We start from the raw sequence: 18,853 nt of genomic DNA, 5'->3' as shown, positions 1-18,853 counted from the left end.
TGGTTATTTTTTTTTTACTTTTTGTCACTAAAACTTGAGTTGCAAAAAAAACACAATTTTTTTTATATGTTTTAGAGGACATCAAATGCCAACTTTTCAGAAATTTCCAGGTTGTGCAAAAAATCTTTGAGCGAGTTATGAATTTTTGAATCAATACTGATTTTTTAAAAAAATAGAAAAAATGGTCGCAATAATTTTTCAACTTCATTTTTCGATGTAAAATCAAATTTGCAATCAAAAAGTATCAAGTGAAATTTTGATAAAGTGCACCATTTGCAAGTTAAATCCATTTTTCGGTGACTTTCTTGAAAATAGTCGCAGTTTTTCATTTTTTTAAATTAGTGCACATGTTTGCCCACCTTTGAAAACAATATTTTTGAAAAACTGAGAAAATTCTCTATATTTTGCATTTTTGAACTTTGTTGATACGACCCTTAGTTGCTGACAAAGTTGCCATGCAAAGGTTTAAAACAGGAAAATTGATGTTTTTTTTAGTCCCACCCAAACAACACGCCATTTTCTAATGTCAATATCTCAGCAACTAATGGTCCGATTTTCAATGTTAAAATATGAAAATATTTTCAAAATTTTTAAACCAAGACTAACATTTCAAAAGGGCCAAACATTCAATATTACGCCCTTTTAAAATGTTAGTCTTGGTTTAAAAGTTTTGAAAATATTTTTTTCGAAGGGATCGGAAAATTTAACAAATGTTTCATATTTTAACATTGAAAATCGGACTATTAGTTGCTGAGATGTCGACATTAGAAAATGGTGTGTTGTTTGGGTGGGACTTAGAAAACATCAATTTTCCTGTCTTTAAACCATTGCATGGCAATATCTCAGCAACTAAGGGTCGTATCAGCAAAATTCAAAAAAGCAAAATATAGCGAATTTTATCAGCTTTTCAAAAATATTTTTTTCAAAAGTGGGCAAACATATGCACTAATTTAAAAAAATGAAAAACTGCGACTATTTTCAAAAAAGTCACCTAAAAATGGATTTAACTTGAAAACGGTGCACTTTATCAAAATTTCACTAAAGTACTTTTTGATTGCAAATTTGATTTTACATCGAAAAATGAAGTTGAAATTTTTTTGCAATTTTTCTATTTTTTGAAAAAATCAGTATCGATTCAAAAATTCATAACTCGCTCAAAAAATTTTGCACAACCTTGAAATTTCTGAAAAGTTGGCATTTGATGTCCTCTAAAACATTAAAATAGTGTTTTTTTTTTGCAACTCAAGTTTAAGTGACAAAAAGTTAAATAAATAATCACCAAAAAATTTTTTAAAGTGCATCATTTTTCAGTGTAGTCCATATCCATACCTACAACTTTGCCGAAGACACCAAATCGATCAAAAAATTCCTTCAAAAGATACAGATTTTTGAATTTTCACATATCATTTTTGTATGGCCACCTGCCAAATTTGTATGGAAAATTATATGGACAAACTAATGATGCAAAATGGCTTCTTTAGGCATACCGAAGGCACCAAAAAAGTTTCAGTCGGATTTAAAAAATACAAAAAAAAATCGAATGACCGAAATCTGAGAGAATTGCTCTACATTCTTATTGTGTTTATAATGGTAACTTCGCTCTAGAAATTTATTTGTGGTTGATATTCCGGTAAAACGTGATTGGCTTTTTAAATCTACCTTAAATGTTATAAAATATAATAAATTAATCACGTGGCTGGGAATTAAAATATAATAAATTATTTAAATTACAGCAGAAAGGTAAATTTACTAATTTTATGATGGAAAATTGTGCATTTTTTTTTCTGACATAAAAGATATACTCATTCCCAGATGTAATATATTTTTTTATGGTGCAGAGTACCTACTCTGTTCCAGAGCAAATTTTATCCAAATTTGCGGCCGTGTATAGTTCTGTAAGGTTGCTTTAGCTGTAAATATCTGCACAGAGCTTCCCAAAGTTTAAAAATCAAACTTATGCTAAGGAAAATCAATTTTCTTCGTCATCCTAAGCATGTTGGCCTCTTCTCATCACTTTTGCAGTTTTTCGCATTTAAAACAACATTTTCAGTTACATAACCGATGGAAAGTTGCTTGATCACATTTATTCGAGCTATTTATTACTTTGGAATAGTCAATAAAATAAATAAATTAGTTGCAAACTTGAAAGGACAAACTATGCAAACAGGCTTCTACGGCCATAAGAAAAAGAACCGAGTTTTACTTTAAAATGACATAAATTTCACTAAAAATTTCCAGTTCTGCAACGCTTCTCCAAATTTGACCACAGCTGGCCCGACTCCTGCATCGCCTTCCGTCGTCCCAGATGACTTGTGCTGACCATTTGTTCTCTGATAAACCCTCCCGTTCAAGTTTCGTTCCTCTCGCCAGGCCAGGCTCAACCTACTGAACCAGGCGGAAAAATGCAACATCAACAAATTGAGCACATTGTTGCCATAAGCTTCATTCAACCGCCCGAGGATCCTTTTTTTTGCTTTGCTTTCTTTCCTTTGACTTTGAGAGAGTTGTGGAGGGGGTTTGTGGTCCATATGTTTCAAATTGCATATCAACAGCGCATTTTGTGTATATTTTGTAAACAAAAGTCTGAAAAAAAGAAAGACTACAGTAATGCCAAGAAGGAAACAGAAACACATTCATTCGTTTAGCACGTCTCGGTTTTCAGCAGCTTTTTTGGCACTAAACTCAAAGCAGACGCAAATGGGCAAATACTCGTTCATTTGTTGTTCCCCGGTCGATATTCTACAGCTGGGACCATATGTGTTTGATGTTCGCTAGTTGGAATAACAGTGGACTCAAAAATCAACTAATTTAGAGCGTAATTGTGACAGGACTAAAACATTTGCTTAATAGGTTCCCGTTTAGCATTCTTGTTGCACTGCAGTTTAAACAGCCACTGTTTAACCTGTTTAAAGTTTGACAAAGGAGTTCGGTAACAACTGTGAAATTTGTTTGCTATTTAAATGTAGTTCAATTAAATAAATTGTTAACCTATTTTCCGTTTTTTATAAATAAAAAATTAAAAAAAATGGAAAAATGGTTCCATAGAACCCAAATTTAGCAATCATATTTGCTCAATATGACAATCGTCCACGTTTTCATCATAAAAGTTTGTTTGTTTCGGGCCAGAATGGTTGCAACTCAACCAAAAAGTTTATTTTTCTTGCTTTTTTTTTTGCGTACATCTTCCTCGATATGGGCAGAAAGGCGCTGCACATGTGGTGGTCGGGACTCCGAAAGGCGAAGGGCAAAGTCAAATAGTCACGGCAAATGATGGCACGTCGAGGACCAGATCCGGAACCTGGGCTGGGATCTGCCGAAAGTCGGCAAGCACCGCATGGTGTTCGTTCGTTCGTTTCTCGGATGCGGTTTTTCAAACGCCAAGTGTGAACCAGCTGTCATTGATAGTTTAACTTTGTCGAGTTTGAAGAGTGTTTGGAAAAGTGCCCTCTCGGCTCTTTATCTGTTTTGTTTTATTTTGTCGGGATAAACATGCGTTTCGAAATGCAAGGAGAAGTTGATAATCATGTAGGAAACTTTCCGGGAAAAGGGTGAATCATTTGAATGATTTAACTGAAGTTCAACTACATTGAATACCTTTTGTTATTTTGAATGGTTTGAACATATTTTGAAGAAGTGTAAAATTGATAGGTCGAAGATTTATTTTTTGCGAAACGTAAAATACGAATTTAATGCAAACGGAATGGTAACTAGTTTGTTAGACATAATGCAGTTTCGAACAAACGTGTATTGTTTAACTTTTTATGAAAACATTGATAAATAGAATTATTTATAAGCTCTCAAAATTAGAGGTGGGCAAAACCGCTCTTTTTTAGGAGCCGCTCATTTTCGTTCGCTCACTAAAAAGAGCTGCTCTTTTGAACGGCTCTTTCGCTCTTTTTCAAAATTTTGATGAAAAGGTTACTTTAAGAATTGTGTGAGTTTGCGAACTCTTTTCTAAATGTATGTATGTTAGCCCGGGTCAAAAAAAATAAAATTGCTCAAATCAAAAAGTATATGAGATTGCCCGAAAGAGTACTCAAAATGGGGCCTACAGCCCAAATTTCAGCCCATTTGGTTGAAAATTGGCTTGCCTTGAGCAGGAACAAGTTTAAATGGGAATTAACCCGTAAAACTTTAGCAATTGGGTACATTGCTCTGTACAAGTCTGTCGTTGAAATTTAACGACTTTTGCATACCATGGGGTCCAAGGGGATGGTCTGGGAAACAATTCCTCTGAAGGGTGCAAGATGGTCCGAGGCCTCTAAACTTGCCTAGAAGCAGATTCATTCCGGCGTCGCCGAAATTCTCATGGTCCCAGCAAAATGTACAGGGATAAATCAAAGCACGCTAAGAAGGCTGCCTCGATCAGAGGACGCCACATGTCAATCAGCCACCACGTGGCAGGAGGGTATGTGGAAATGTACCCAATTGCTCAAGTTTTACGGGTTAATTCCCATCTAAACTTGTTCCTGCTCAAGGCAAGCCAATTTTCAACCAAATGGGCTGAAATTTGGGCTGTAGGCCCCATTTTGAGTTCTCTTTCGGGCAATCTCATATACTTTTTGATTTGAGCAATTTTAATTTTTTTGACCCAGGCTAATGTATGTATGATCCCCATACCCGCAGGCAACTTGATCCCGAAACACATGTGAGCGCTAGGTGAACAGTTCGATCATCTTTTACTCCGTAATCTGTACACCCACGTGCATAAGTTTTTTTGCACGAATTTTAGTGCTACAAAAATCGGCGCAAAAATTCAAATGGTTTCCCTCTTCCCTTCCCAAGCGACGGAAATTTGTAGCTAGTGTAGGGACACTTTGCATAGACGCCCTTGTTCCCATGACGTCACTGAGGGTATGGAGCGACGAGAAATTAATAAGCATGCCCCCTCAGTCGAACCTTCATTAGAGAAGCAGGAAATCCACAACTCACAGCGAACGACCAAGGGAACACCCTACCGCGTATATAGTGAAATGGCGTAGTTGTCTTTATTGAAATGAATGAATGTTAGAGTAAGTGAAAGTCAATTTTGATATTTAAATAGGAAAGATCTCACCAAGTCAAAAGCTCCGACTCCGGCATCATCGATCGCGACATGTCACTTGAATCTTCTGGGAATTCTTGCCTTGATTTGCTGAACTACCAGAAACGAAACTGGTACACCACCAAAACAGCCAGCAACTTCCTGGTTTTCGGTTTAATCTTCAGGGATGCTGGAGTTGATGAATTCTACCCATCCTGTTTGATTATCCGGAACATCAGGACTGGAACCACAGGACGTTGAAATCGATGGCAACTTAGTGATGTTCACCAGCTGCTGTTAATCCGCCTTTATTTTCCGCAATCCCCATTTCCTGTTCGTCAGCCACAAAGATCTTTCACCGCCATGGCTGTCACTGGCCACCAACATATTTACCGGTGAAATATCCGTATTTCCACTAACTTTATGATTTTTGAAACTCAAATTTTTGGGTTGAAAAATGACCAGTTTGCGAACTCTTTTCTAAATTCTGATTTAATCGATGAAGTCTTTAAACACTGAAGTAAATCAGGCAAGAGAATTATTATTTTCCATAATCTCTCAGCTATTTAGTAGATTTTTGGTAATATTTTATAAGCTATGCAATTTTAAATGCTCAAATTTGTATTCGGATAATACTTTAATGTACGATCAGTTATATAAAGAAAAGCTTTTTCATTTTGTTTAGAAAATCATTTACTTTTTGGAATTTCAAAGAAAAATAGGTAACTGAAAACTTTTAAGTGGTGCTTGGCAGCAATGCTATTTTGGGATTAATTATTATAAGCAATTATTTTTCAATAGAGAATTGCATTTTCAATTCTAAAAACAAATTTTGTGATGCAATTTGTTCGAAATTCGATAAATTATATTTATACAGCAATTCTCCACGAAAACAGCATGGAAAAAAACAAAAGTCCTCGGATCGAGCTCAATTTTTTTCTGGGGGTTCCCTGGTTGAAATAATTAGACCCGTATTTTTTGTTTGGCCATTAGGGTGACCTACGCCGTGTTAGGGTGGTCTGAAAAATGGCCATTTTCGTCGATTTTCGCAAAAACCACTTTTTTCGAAAAATCATAACCGATTTCAATTGTCTTATACGCAAATGAAAGGTGATAAGTCGGCCTTTCAAAGAAAAATGGTAAGAAGTTTCAAAAATCTAGCCTAACATATGAAAAGGGCGTATGAAACTTTAAAATGCCGTTTTGACGGTGTCTGGACCAAAGAGCCTATGTCTGGAAATATTTTTATCGGATTCCCCGGACATTTTTACATAACTTATTAAAAAATGGGAGGAGTTCATTAACAGGATTCCGAGATATGATTTTTTGAAAATAAAATCCGTGTTTTTTGACGCGCCGCGCGCAAAAACCGGAAAATGACGAAATTGGCAAAAAATAAACTTTTTTCACTAAAACTGCGATAACTTCAAAATTTTAGCGATGACCTATACATGTCTGGGTACCAAAAGTTGCGTCTGTTAATTACAAAAATCTGTTAAATAAAAAAAATAATTGTACAATAAAACTTCGCTAAAATTTCTATTATTGTATACTAGTCCAAACTTACAATTTTTACAGCACTTGAAGTTATTTGTTTAAAAAAATGCTCTTAGGCCAATTCAAATATTTTTAAAAGTTATTTTTAAGGGGTCGAGGGGCGGATAAAAAAATAATATAAACATTGAAATAACAAGCCATAGTCTCAACATTTGAATGCAAAAAGTGTTTTAACAATCCAGTTCGAATGAATCTTCTGTAATAAAGAAAGTTAACCAATGCATTAAGCTGTTTTCACAAATCACCACTTTGCAACATTTATAAAAATTGACTTTTCAGTTTCAACCATTTCACATAATTAATATCTTTTTGATATTTTTATTTCAGAATACATTTCACTTCTTAGACACATCTACTAGAAAAGCTGCAACATTTCGAAATGTCAACTGTCCAGCTTAGCAGATTGAATAAATGCCATGCAAAAGAGCTTCAGTTTTCTTGGCCATCATCAAATTCCATCGCATCAAAAAATCCATCCAAATGACTTGGAATAGCAACAGATGAGCCGTTGCATTGCTTCAATTCGTCCTAAAACAGCAAAACAGAACCTATAAAACCATACTTAACGTCACATCTGATGTTCCTGTGCACCTGTCCAATGCCAACGAGCGACATTTGCTCTATCGAACGTACCGAACGAACTAAGTAGGGTAACCCAAACCCACCCCAACTTAATGCCAGGCCAGACTAAGCCAAGCCGCCAAGTGCGCGCTCACGAAATTGATGGCCAGTTTCGGATCGGTTGAGAAATAACGGAAAATCCCGCGCTAAACAAACCGAAAGACGTTGCAACGATGCACCTGTTTCAACCTTTTGGGGTGGCCACCGGTGGTCCGGTTGAAGAACTCCTCTCCACGACGAAGGGGTGTAATGGTGCGTGGGAACGTAAAGGGGTTTGAAATGCAAGGAGGGAGAAACAGTCACTAAATATGCGCCACTATTAAATTGGCTCGTTGGCCCAGAGTGAGGGATGACAAGTTTTCACGGAAATTTCATTAGGTCATTTGAATTTCTTCGTTTCACCCAAAAGTTTCGAACTGAACATCGCCAGCGAATAGCGATCCTGCCCTTAATTGCAAACGAGTATAAATAGGACCGAAAACCGCCGCGTGATGATGAGGTGAGAAAAAGTCTTGCTCAATGGATCATAAAATGTTGGCATCGTTTCATTAGGCACGACCAGCTGCTGTTGTTTGCGCTTGCTGTAGGTTAATGATTGAGGTGAAATTCATCGAAACAAATTTCGTGAATCACTTAGTGCAGGTGAAATTGGCCGATTGTCGAATGCGCACGAAGTGCAATTTCTCATTCTCATTTGTTACTGTTTATAATTTGGTTTTGTTTGTGTATTCTTGACATTTAAAATTTAGTCTGAGTGAGAAATTTTGCCTAAAGTCGTTTCGCCGGATGGAACGTTTGCTGAAGGTCGTTTCACCGAATGGACATTTCACCGAAGTTGAATTATTTTCATGAGTTTTTACATTCCTTCAAACATTAGCTGCTTCCGCTAATAAATTGATTTGTTCTTGGGGTTTAAAAAAATTTTCATTGCATTCTGCCGAATATGAATTATAATTATTTTTAAAACTAAGTGACATTTATTTAATCCTGTGAGATTTTTGCATTCTAACTAACCTTAGCAGGTATGTGTTAACCATTTTTTTTAAATAGGGGAAATATACCCATTTCAACCCGTCGGCCTGGGTTCGATCCCAGAAGGTCCCCCGGTGGCAAATTTTGAGACGAGATTTGTCTGATCACGCCTTCCGTCAGATGGGGAAGTAAATGTTGGCCCCGGTCTAACCTACAGGTTAGGTCAATAGCTCAGTCCAGGTGTAGGAGTCGTCTCCCTGGGTCCTGTCCTGGTGGAGTCGCTGGTAGGCAGTTGGATTCACAATCCAAAGGTCGTCAGTTCAAATCCCGGGGTGGATGGAAGCTTAGGTGTAAAAAGAGGTTTGCAATTGCCTCAACAATCAAGCCTTCGGACACCTAGTTTCGAGTAGGAATCCCGTAATCGGGAACGTCAAGGCAATGCTGTAGAGCGAATAATTTGATTTGATTTGATACCCATTTCAAGCCTAATAAGCGGACGTGTTTGAATGATGCTGGAAAATCTGGAGTGTTCCTTGTAATTTACTAAAACCAAGTACACCAACGAGGAGAGCAACTTGTTGTGAACATTTCTGTTTATATTCACTTTTACTAAAAGTTAATATATTCCTTTAACAAGCATCTAAGAAAAATATTTCCCATATGTATTCTAATCAGACGAGAATGCCACGCCCATTTTTCTATTGCCAGCTTAGTTTTTTTTCGTTTTTTTTTTTTTCTTTTTTCTTTCAGCACTCTTTTGAGTCTGCTTAGTACTGCCAATTGTGATGGAATTTTAAGCGAACACACACGAAAAGTAGCATTTATAGAGAAAGTTTCCTGGCATCACTGGCTCACTCCAACAGGCGCTGCTGGTGGTGTTGGTGGCCACCCTTTGTTCTTTATTTGCCTTTGCTTCTCGCTCGGATTTCTTCAGCCTTCGATTGGAATGGGTCGTCAAAATTGAAACGTCAAAAGACTTGGCGCGTTTGTTTTTGTGATGGCGCTTGCTAATTATTTAAATGTTTCGGTATTATTTTTCAAGTGAGTTACTTACTAATGTGCAAAAGAACATGTTCCCGGTATTTGGAAGCAATTTCATTTCTTAAACGCTTTGAAAACGTTAGCGAAAGTGAAAAGATATTGTGGCGTGTGGAAGTGTGTGCCAACAAAATGATGAGAAATGGTCTCGCAAAATAGAAATTACGATCAAAAGTGCAATAAATTTGTATTTTTGGCCAGCAAGTGGCATACATCTGCGTGCTTACTCGAGGCGGTGCTGTTGCTGATAAGTTTATAGCCTAAAAAGTATTTTTGGAGCTTTAATCGAGCATCAAACTCTCAATATGACGAAGATAGGTGTATTTTTCCTCATTTCTATAAGTTTTAGCATTTTTTTTCAACGTAAGCAGTTCATAAAAAAAAACAGAGCAATCCTCTACCAAAACCGGAAATGGATTTTTTTTCAGACTAGCATTTTAAATGGGCGTAATATTCAATGTTTGGCCCTTTTAAAATGTTAGTCTTGATTTAAAAATGTCACGAATGTTTCATGTATTAACATTGATAATCGGACCATTAGTTGCTGAGATATCGTCATAAGAAAATGGCGGGTTATTTTGGTGAGACTTAGAAAACTTCATTTTTCGTGTTTCTTTTTCTTAATGCGGCTCTATCTCAGCAACCCGAGGTCCAATCTTCAATGTCTCTTAGACAATTTTATAGCCAATTTTCTGAACTTCTCAAAAAAAATATTTTTTTAAATTGGTCACTTATGGTCACTATTAAATATTTAAATATTTCGCTAAAATTAAACTTTCGGAGGCTATATCTTGAAAACGGAGCCCTTTATCAAAAAATCTGTAAAGTACTTTTCGATTGCAAATTCAATTTTGCATTAAAAAATAATGTAAATTTGTTTTGTATGAAACTTTGATTTTTTTCCAAAAATCACATTTTTTTCAAAAATTCATAACTTGGTGGCAGATTTTTTGACCATGTTTCTCTATGTCTCAAAAGTTGCGGATTTTTGTCCCCTAAAACATATCAAAAAATCTCGAAAATCAAAAAGTACGTATTTTGAGAAATTGAGTTTTAGTGAAAAAAAAAGTTGATTAAAAAATCTGCAAATAGCTTATTTGGTCATAGGGAAGGCGCCCACAAAGTTTAAGTCAAATCAAAAAATACAAAAAAAAATAAAAATAGTCGAAATCGGTCGATTTCGTAGAGAGTTGCTCAACATTAAAACAAGGATTTTTACGGTTTTTGCATTCTTTAGAACATGGTAGTTTCTATATTTTTTAAAGTGTAATTTTCATTTACTTCGATAAGTTTTTATTTCTTTCAAATATGTCCAGTTCCTTAGAATAAAAGTAAAACTTTTACATTGGGTTTTTGCTATTTTTCAAACATTCGCAGTTTCCGTTCTTTGCGAAATAATTCGATTTCAAAATAAAACTGCAGAGTTTATACATTCATATTGAAAAAAGGAATTAGAATTTTCTGACCCGAAAAAAAATCTTCAAACCAAAAAATATATTTATTTTAATGTATTTAAATTTTTGACAGTTGCGCAACCGTTTTTTCTGAATAAAATTTTTAAAATCAAAAATTGCAAATATTTTGATATTATTTAAATTGTAAAACATGTTAAAAAGGCCTAAGATTGAGTAGTGTTCGAAATGTTGCTCAAAATGACCGTATGAATAATGGAGTAGCAAGGTAAAGAAAAGTAACTAATAATTCCCTTTTTAAAGGTTTAAATATCTCGTGTAAGTTTGCAATAAGCCGTGTTAACCGTCATCGCTGCCTCCGAATTTTTTTTTCTCTAAAGTAAATGAAATATTCACTGTTTTTCAGTAATGAGCATTTAAAGGACGTGCAGATGAACAATCTGAAGCATTTCTCAAATGAATAATTCGTAAATTAACTAAAACCGATCGGAAATGGCTTGATTTACAAATGGCACTTAAGACCTATTACAACAGAACTCTATTCCTATTCCTAACTATTCCTAACTTTATACAAACAAAAATTCCAGGAAAAAATAAGTTTCGTTCACTACGAACTTCAAAATTGCTAATGATATGATTGTTCCATAAATCGTACACCCACAGGAAAGAAATGCTGCAAAAAATGCCATCCGGCATTTGGTAAGAGAAGATAGCATTTCAGTGAAAATATTCGTAAGCACGCTAAACATTTCCCTGTGTAAATTTGGCAGCGTTCTGCTGCTTTTCGACTTGTTAGTAACAAGTTGTTACTACGTATTCGTACAGTTTTTCAACAGATAATGATGTTTTTGTTTTGTCCCTTTGTAATTTTTACGTGTTCCTTTTAAAATCACAAAATCACACATATCAGTTGTTGCTAACATTTGCAAGTTTGCACGTCCTTGGATTTCCCTGTTAGGGTATAAAATTGAATTCGACACAACTTTTCATAATTTGTCTTCTAGTTTTCTCGGTTAAATGACTCCAGTACATGATTACTGCTACATCCATTACCACCGGGCTGCTCCGTAAACACTCACATGAATCATTTCGTGGTCTGATTAATTCATCATCTAAAAACTCACACTCCATCCAGGGGCTCATTAAAATACCTAACCCTATTCCAGCGGAATCCATCCATCTGTGAGATTCACATGTGTGCGACGACGACGGCGTCTACATCGTCTCGAAGGATCCGGATGCAATGTTTTTTTCTGGACCTGGGGAGAAAAAACAACCAAGATCTTTCGTCTCCGGTGGTGGGTTTAACTTTTTTGTTTACCGTAAAATGGGGTGACTTTGATAGCCGGGGTGACTTTGATAGGTTTGCGATTTTTCCGCAAAATGAAGAGTACAATTAAAATACGTAAGGAATGGTTCAGAAACAAACTGACCGTGGTAGAGAAGTGTTCAAAGTACCTCATGAAAAACTTTTCATAAATTTTTGAAAAGTTTATAAAGTTAGTTAACTATAGTTAAGAAAATGTGGATGAAAGTCATTATTTTAAACTTCTCAAAGTGTCATGATTTTCTCAATGAACATGATTTTTAATCGGAAAACGGAATGCATTTTCGGATTCTTTGGACAATTTTCCACTAGGAGAAGGTTAAATAAGTTTGTGAATAATAAATAATATGTGTTTTTGAAACACAATTAAAAAAAATCTCCAAATTTATAGGCAAATTCAGTTGAACAAATTTCATGTAAAATGTGAAAACTTGTGATTCGTGCTTCGAATTCAGTTTAAAATGCAATATAAATCGATAATTTTATAAACAAAACTATTTTTAACAAATTTCAGGCAAAATTCCGACTTTTTAACAATTTTACCTAAAATTTATATGTATTTTGTTAAAAAGCTTATAAACTTAGTTAACTTAATATAAACATTGATTTTTTTCTTACAAACTATATCAGCTACTTTAGTGATGGTACATTTAACGTACAAATAAAGTTTGAACATCTTAAATATGATTTTAACAAGAAAAACTATGACCATCAAAGTCACCCCGGAATTAAAACCAAGAATTTTTAACGTAACTATTTTTCTAAACACTATTGAAAAAACTTTTTTTCCAAAATAGTGCATGGACTTTGTGTGGCCTACCCCAGTACATGTTTTAAAAATAATAATCTTGAGAAAAACCTTACCTGTTGGAAAATATTTCAAAAACAAATTGAAATCCTATCAAAGTCTCCCCGGTTTACGGTACATCTAATTTCCGACCTCGAATTTGGCCCTTTTTGCCGCATGCTTGTTTTTATCTGGAAGTTAGGGAAGGCTGGCTGGTGTTTGTACTTACTGCGTAACGTGGAGTCGATAAGCTTGAAATGTGGTTGTTTTATAGGGTACCTGATCAATAACGGCGCCTGCCTTGTTCTATTGTAGAACGAAAGGTGCGGAACGAAAGCAATTTGATACAAGATTAGGTCATCTTACTCTAAACATACCAATCCCAATTCCAAACCCACCCAAAAGAACGGATCGCTTACTAACATTTGCGTACCAAATTGGATAAGTATAATGACTCTGTTTTTCGCCACTCCCGGCTGGTTTGAACGCTAAAGCACATGTGTGTGGTTTGAAGGCAGCCCGTCAAGAGTCATGAATGGGGTTGGCGGCAACGAGCATCGTCTGGGGTCTTATCCCAGTCCCACAGACCAGAGCGCACTCAACAGAAGTCAGAATAAACATATTTTTCCCCGGCTGCAACCAAACTCTCTTTCTCGCGCGAAGGATTTGTTGGAAGAGATGTTATTTTTTCACTTCACTTTTCCGCTACTTTACTGGCTAATGAATGAGTGTGGCAAGAATAAATGAATGGAAAAAGCGCGCTGCTGAATGGAAGTGGAGATTTGTGGTTCGGTATGTGGCTTGTACTACGCGCTCTGCTTTCCGACACAAATCTTCCAGTTTTGCGACTTTTCTCCGGACGGCGGCGCAAACATATGGTCCCAGCCTGAATGATTTCTGTGAAGTTTTTTTCGGGAGAAGGTTTGTGTTTTTTTGTTGCCCCGACGATTGATGCTTAGAACGCTCTTAAATCATTGCCTTTCGAGCGCATTCAAGCAGGAAGCCAGCAAAAGCCAGACTCGCAAACGGATTTCGCGGAACCATTTCATTAGCAGAGATCACCAGCCACTCAGTGAGAAACAGTGCCCAATGCCAGCGAGACGATTGATGATGGGCTGCTTCTGGTTTGGGCTGCTTCAACAGAACAGGCAAGACCTTCACGACCTAATTTTATGCTAAACAGCAGGAAGTTCCAGATTGTGAGCAACATATGCTAATTGAATGGCGGGTTGTTTGCGGAACTCTTGAATAAAAGAAGGAACACACATTTGAATGGAATGGAGTGGAGCATTTTGACACAGATTTGCAACAAATGTGCAATCGTACAGAAGAAGGAAGTTGGGTTTTCAAGTTTTAGAAATGAGTAGAATACTTATTTTGGCAACACTTCTCTACACAGGGCGATTTTACTAACGCAAATTCTCGCTTATCCTCGCTTATCGTTTTTTTGACGTTCCGAGAAAAACGCGTTTTAATGTTTGACCTTGAATATACAAAAACTAGAATAATAAACTGAATATACTAAACTAGAGCACATTGTCCCGGAGTTTGGTTGAATTTGGTTGCCGGAGTCCCGTGTTATATTTACAATAGATTGCAGTAGTCGGAGAAGTACGTGTGTCAAACGCGTTCTGACCTGAAATCCCTTTGGTCAGTTGTCACACTTACAGCAATTTTCAGGGTGTGCCAAGGTAGCACGACTGGATTGAAACATCTTTCAAATTAAGAGTGACAATAATACAGTTTTTTTTTGGTTTGTTTTGAATATCTCAGGATTGAAATCGCATTTCGGGGATCTGGGAAGGTCAAAAGGTGAGGCTTTGAAAGCTGTACAAAATGGCGTTGTTACTTAATTTGACCACAAAAATAATCGATGTGCGACAAGATAGCAAGATATAGAGCAATTCCAGCTCAAATCAGGATTTTTTCTGGCACTTTTGTACCCGACCCTCTCCGATTTCAATGAAACTTTGTAGACATGTTATCCTAGGTCTATACAAGCCATTTTTGTGTATATGGAGCCAATAGTACTCGAAAATAACATTTGAGAAGGGCGTAAGGTATTTAAAAGTGTTTTGTTTAGTAAATTAAAAATTACTGTATCTCGAAGCCGTTGCGTATCAAAAAGTGGTCAAAGACAAACTTGTAGGAAATTAGATGGGCTTTCTGAAAAAATACACTGAAACAGAAATACACGCCACATCAATGAGATTTTCTGATTTTAAAGTCTAAAACTTAAATTTAAAGGTGATGTCGCGATTTTTTTTCGTTCAAATTTTTTGAGGAAATAGCCTAAAATATAAACAAAAGACTGAAGAAAAATGCAGGATGGTATGTCTCTCATAAAAAAATACAAAAATCATTTACTAAAACTGTTTTTTTTGAAAAGTGGTCTAAACGTCAAAATTTTTGAAAACCGGTAGTGGGAATCGATTCTCCAGACAATTTTACATAAAAGTTTCCATATTGACCATTGTCCTATGTCCAATCCTTGGGAAAGTACAGCGGTTTTAAAAATGAAAATGTTGAAAAAAGGTTTTTTTTTGGTTTTGGCAATTTCTATATGACAGACTTGGTTTTTCAGTCTCGTAAATATTTTTACCGGAAAGCTCGTCCTATTTCCCATAAGTTTGCCTTTGACAGCATTTCAACGGCCTCAATTTTGAACTGTCAAAGTAGAACCAATTTACTGTTCGCCAAAAGTAGAGAGTATTGTTATCGATCAATTAAAATGGGTTTTTCGCAAGAATAAAAAATGTGTGGCTTTTAGAATCAGAAATTGAAGTCAAGAAATCTTAAGAAAGTTGACGAAGAGATCGTCATTTTTATTAATTATGAATGGAAGTTTTTTAGGGTGTCAATGCGGTTGTATTTATACAGAAGCTGTCTTTGTTGTTTGATTCCGATTAAAAACCTACTGGTTTCGTGAAAATCTTCTCTGTTTGTTGGATCAGTTTCGCTAGAATCAGCGATGTTTTTTCGCTGGACCAAGAAGATTCCAAAATCAGCCAGGGAATTTATCTGCAACATCCCAGAATTACACTCTCGCCGCAGTTCTTTGTCACCAGTAGAAAAGAAAAACCTCTTCTAACCGATCAAAACTTAAAAACACGCACAATTTTCCAGCAAAAATGTAAAAAACTAGAAAAAATAAAACACATACTACTGTTTGTAAAACAGCTCGTTTACCAGTAAGAAAAAAGTCATGCTTGTGCTTGAACAGCCTCCTACTTTGTAGATGTAAACAAAGTGGGATCATTCGAAAATCACGTTACGCATTCTCTCTATTCATCACCCAGATAAAAACGACATAAATCAAAAAGCTGTCAAAGGCAAACTGATGGGAAATTGGACGAGCTTTCCGGTAAAAATATTTACGAGACTGAAAAACCAAGTCTGTCTTATAGAAATTGCCAAAAACCACAAAAAAACCCGTTTTTTCAACATTTTCATTCTTAAAACCGCTGTATCTTCCCAAGGATTGGACAAAGGACAATGGTCAATATGGAGACTTTTATGTAAAATTGTCTGGAGAATCGATTCCCACTGCCGGTTTTCAAAAAAATTTGACGTTTTGACCACATTGAAAAAAAACAGTTTAAGTAAATGATTTTTGTATATTTTTAGGAGAGACATACACAGAAAAAAAAAATCATGGTAATATTACATCTGGGAAGGGGTACATCTTTTATGTCAGAAAAAAGGTGTAATTTTACCTCTGGAAATGTGTAATTTTACCACTTTTCTGGTGTAATGTCACTTTTTCAGTCTAAATTGAGGTAAAATTACATCATAAAAGAGGTAATATTCAACCTTCCAAAATTAAAGCTTCCAAATTTACATTATTTTTTTCTGTGTACCATCCTGCATATTTCGTCAGTCTTTTGTTTATATTTTAGGCTATTTCCTCAAAAATTTTGAACGAAAAAAAAATCGTGACATCACCTTTAAATCCAAGTTTTCTAATCTAATCTAATCAGACCCTAGCGCAGCCAATCTTTCGAAGGGATCCTGGAGAGTGCCTTAGGTTAGATGACGCCTAGCACTCTTCTTGTCATTTATTAACATTTGTAGTGCGCCATTGCATCGGAATGCATTGAAACAACACAAGCGTTAAAGCGGCCAGGCCTACTGCGTAAAGCCGTATCGCAGAGATGACTCGTAATTGGGTTGAGTTTGAGCACGGAGTGTTCGAACAACAAAACAATTCTGAATCGACAGGGGAGGAAGAAGCGTGGGGACACACCACCATACGCTCCGAGATTTGGTTGTATTCGTTGGGAGCACCATGCTAAGAAGGTTTGGTACTCCGGGACCCTTTGGGATGGGACATTGTATTTCCACGAATGCCCTGGACACTATTTGCCGTGGTTATAGCGCCACAACTCGCTCTCTGTAACAGTATTCCTAATTCCAATCCACGCTCACCAAGTCGACATGGCCTAGTGGTTAGCATTTTTGCTTACCAATCCAAAGGACGGAGGATCGAACCCCGCCTCGAGCGACTTTAATTTTTCGTTCATATTCATCATTTCAAATTTTATGTGTTCTTAACTTTCTCGTTGGGAGCAGATGGGCATCGAACCCAGAACCATTCGCTTACAAAGCGAACACCGTAACCAGTCAGCCACGGCCGCTCCTTCACCTTTAAATCCAAGTTTTAGACTTAAAAATCAAAAAATCCCATAGATATGGCGAGTATTTTTGTTTCAGTGTATTTTTTTCAGAAAGCCCGTCCAATTTCCTACAAGTTTGTCTTTGACCACTTTTTGATACGACGCAACGGCTTCGAGATACAGTAATTTTTAAATTACAAAATACAACAATATTTAAATACCTTACGCCCTTCTCAAATGTTATTTTCGAGTACTATTGGCTCCATATACACAAAAATGGCTTATATAGGCCTAGGATAACATGCCTACAAAGTTTCATGAAATCGGAGAAGGTCGGGTACAAAAGTACCCGAAAAAATCCTGATTTGAGCTGGAATTGCTCTATATTCAATTTGAAAAATAACTGTCATATGCTAAGTGCAGTCATGATTTTTGTTTCGCTTGATTGATTTAAGGGGTTACATACATGTAAATTGGCAAAAATGTCTGAAATTGGTTTAAACACAGCCGTACCCTTTTTTAACCTGTTTTTGTAGGGAATTCCATACAGCTTTGTCGAAACATTCCGAGGTAATTCCGTTTTTTTTTGTAGCAAAATGTGCTTTCTCTTATACTATCTATACAGCTCATCGCATTGCTAATAACTCATCAGGATCAGGAAATAGCAAAAAACACTATTTTCTCAGTCTGCAGAAAGATTAGCTGGAATCCTTTTGCTTTTTGTGAAGCCCATCAAATTTGACCTCACTAGTAAAAAAACTACTGTTCTGGTAAAAAAATCTAATCGATTTTGTTTCTTGTAGGTTTGGACTTTTTAGAGAAAAAAAATAGGCACGCGAAAAAAAACCCTATTTTTAGAATATTTTAACTCTTTTGACTTCTTTTCAAAAGAACGCATTTTCCACTGCAGGAAACTCGAACCGCTCCGTTCCGATTGTCGTTAACCTGATTTCATGCGTTCATCTGAATATGCAGCGGCAATTTTCGAAAAACCTTCTTCAGATACGCAGCAGCAGTTTTTTTTTATTTCTCAAGTGCCATCACCCCAACTCTTCGTTCCGAACGAAATAAAACAAAATATTAAGTAAATTGACGCGCACCTGAGCTAAAAATACCGAGTCATCGTTCAACGAAAGTGTAGTCCTACGCAGCCGAAAAAGATGCTGGGAAGAAAAATTTGGAGAGAAGCAAAAAAAACAGCCAGCTCATCTCCTCAGGTGTTAACGCAAGTGTGCGACCGACGACTGAGAAAAGCGACAAAAGAACAATCTCATTTTTCTTCACCTTGGAACCCTCTTCTCCTCACACAGTGAGACAAGGTTTGGCGCCGAATCGCCCGTAGGAGGGCGTTGAAGTTCCTTTCTCATCACCTTCGCAATACAACACAAGCAAAGCCAGCAAAGAGTGTCCGAAAACAGTTTCTGGGATGATTTCTGGATTATTTATCTGCTTCAATATTAGGACTAACTGCGTACCACCAGCATCACCACCACCATTTGG

Source organism: Culex quinquefasciatus, chromosome 2, assembly GCF_015732765.1.
Source record: "Culex quinquefasciatus strain JHB chromosome 2, VPISU_Cqui_1.0_pri_paternal, whole genome shotgun sequence".
In the NCBI taxonomy this organism is placed as follows: domain Eukaryota; kingdom Metazoa; phylum Arthropoda; class Insecta; order Diptera; family Culicidae; genus Culex; species Culex quinquefasciatus.
This window is presented reverse-complemented; position numbering follows the sequence as displayed.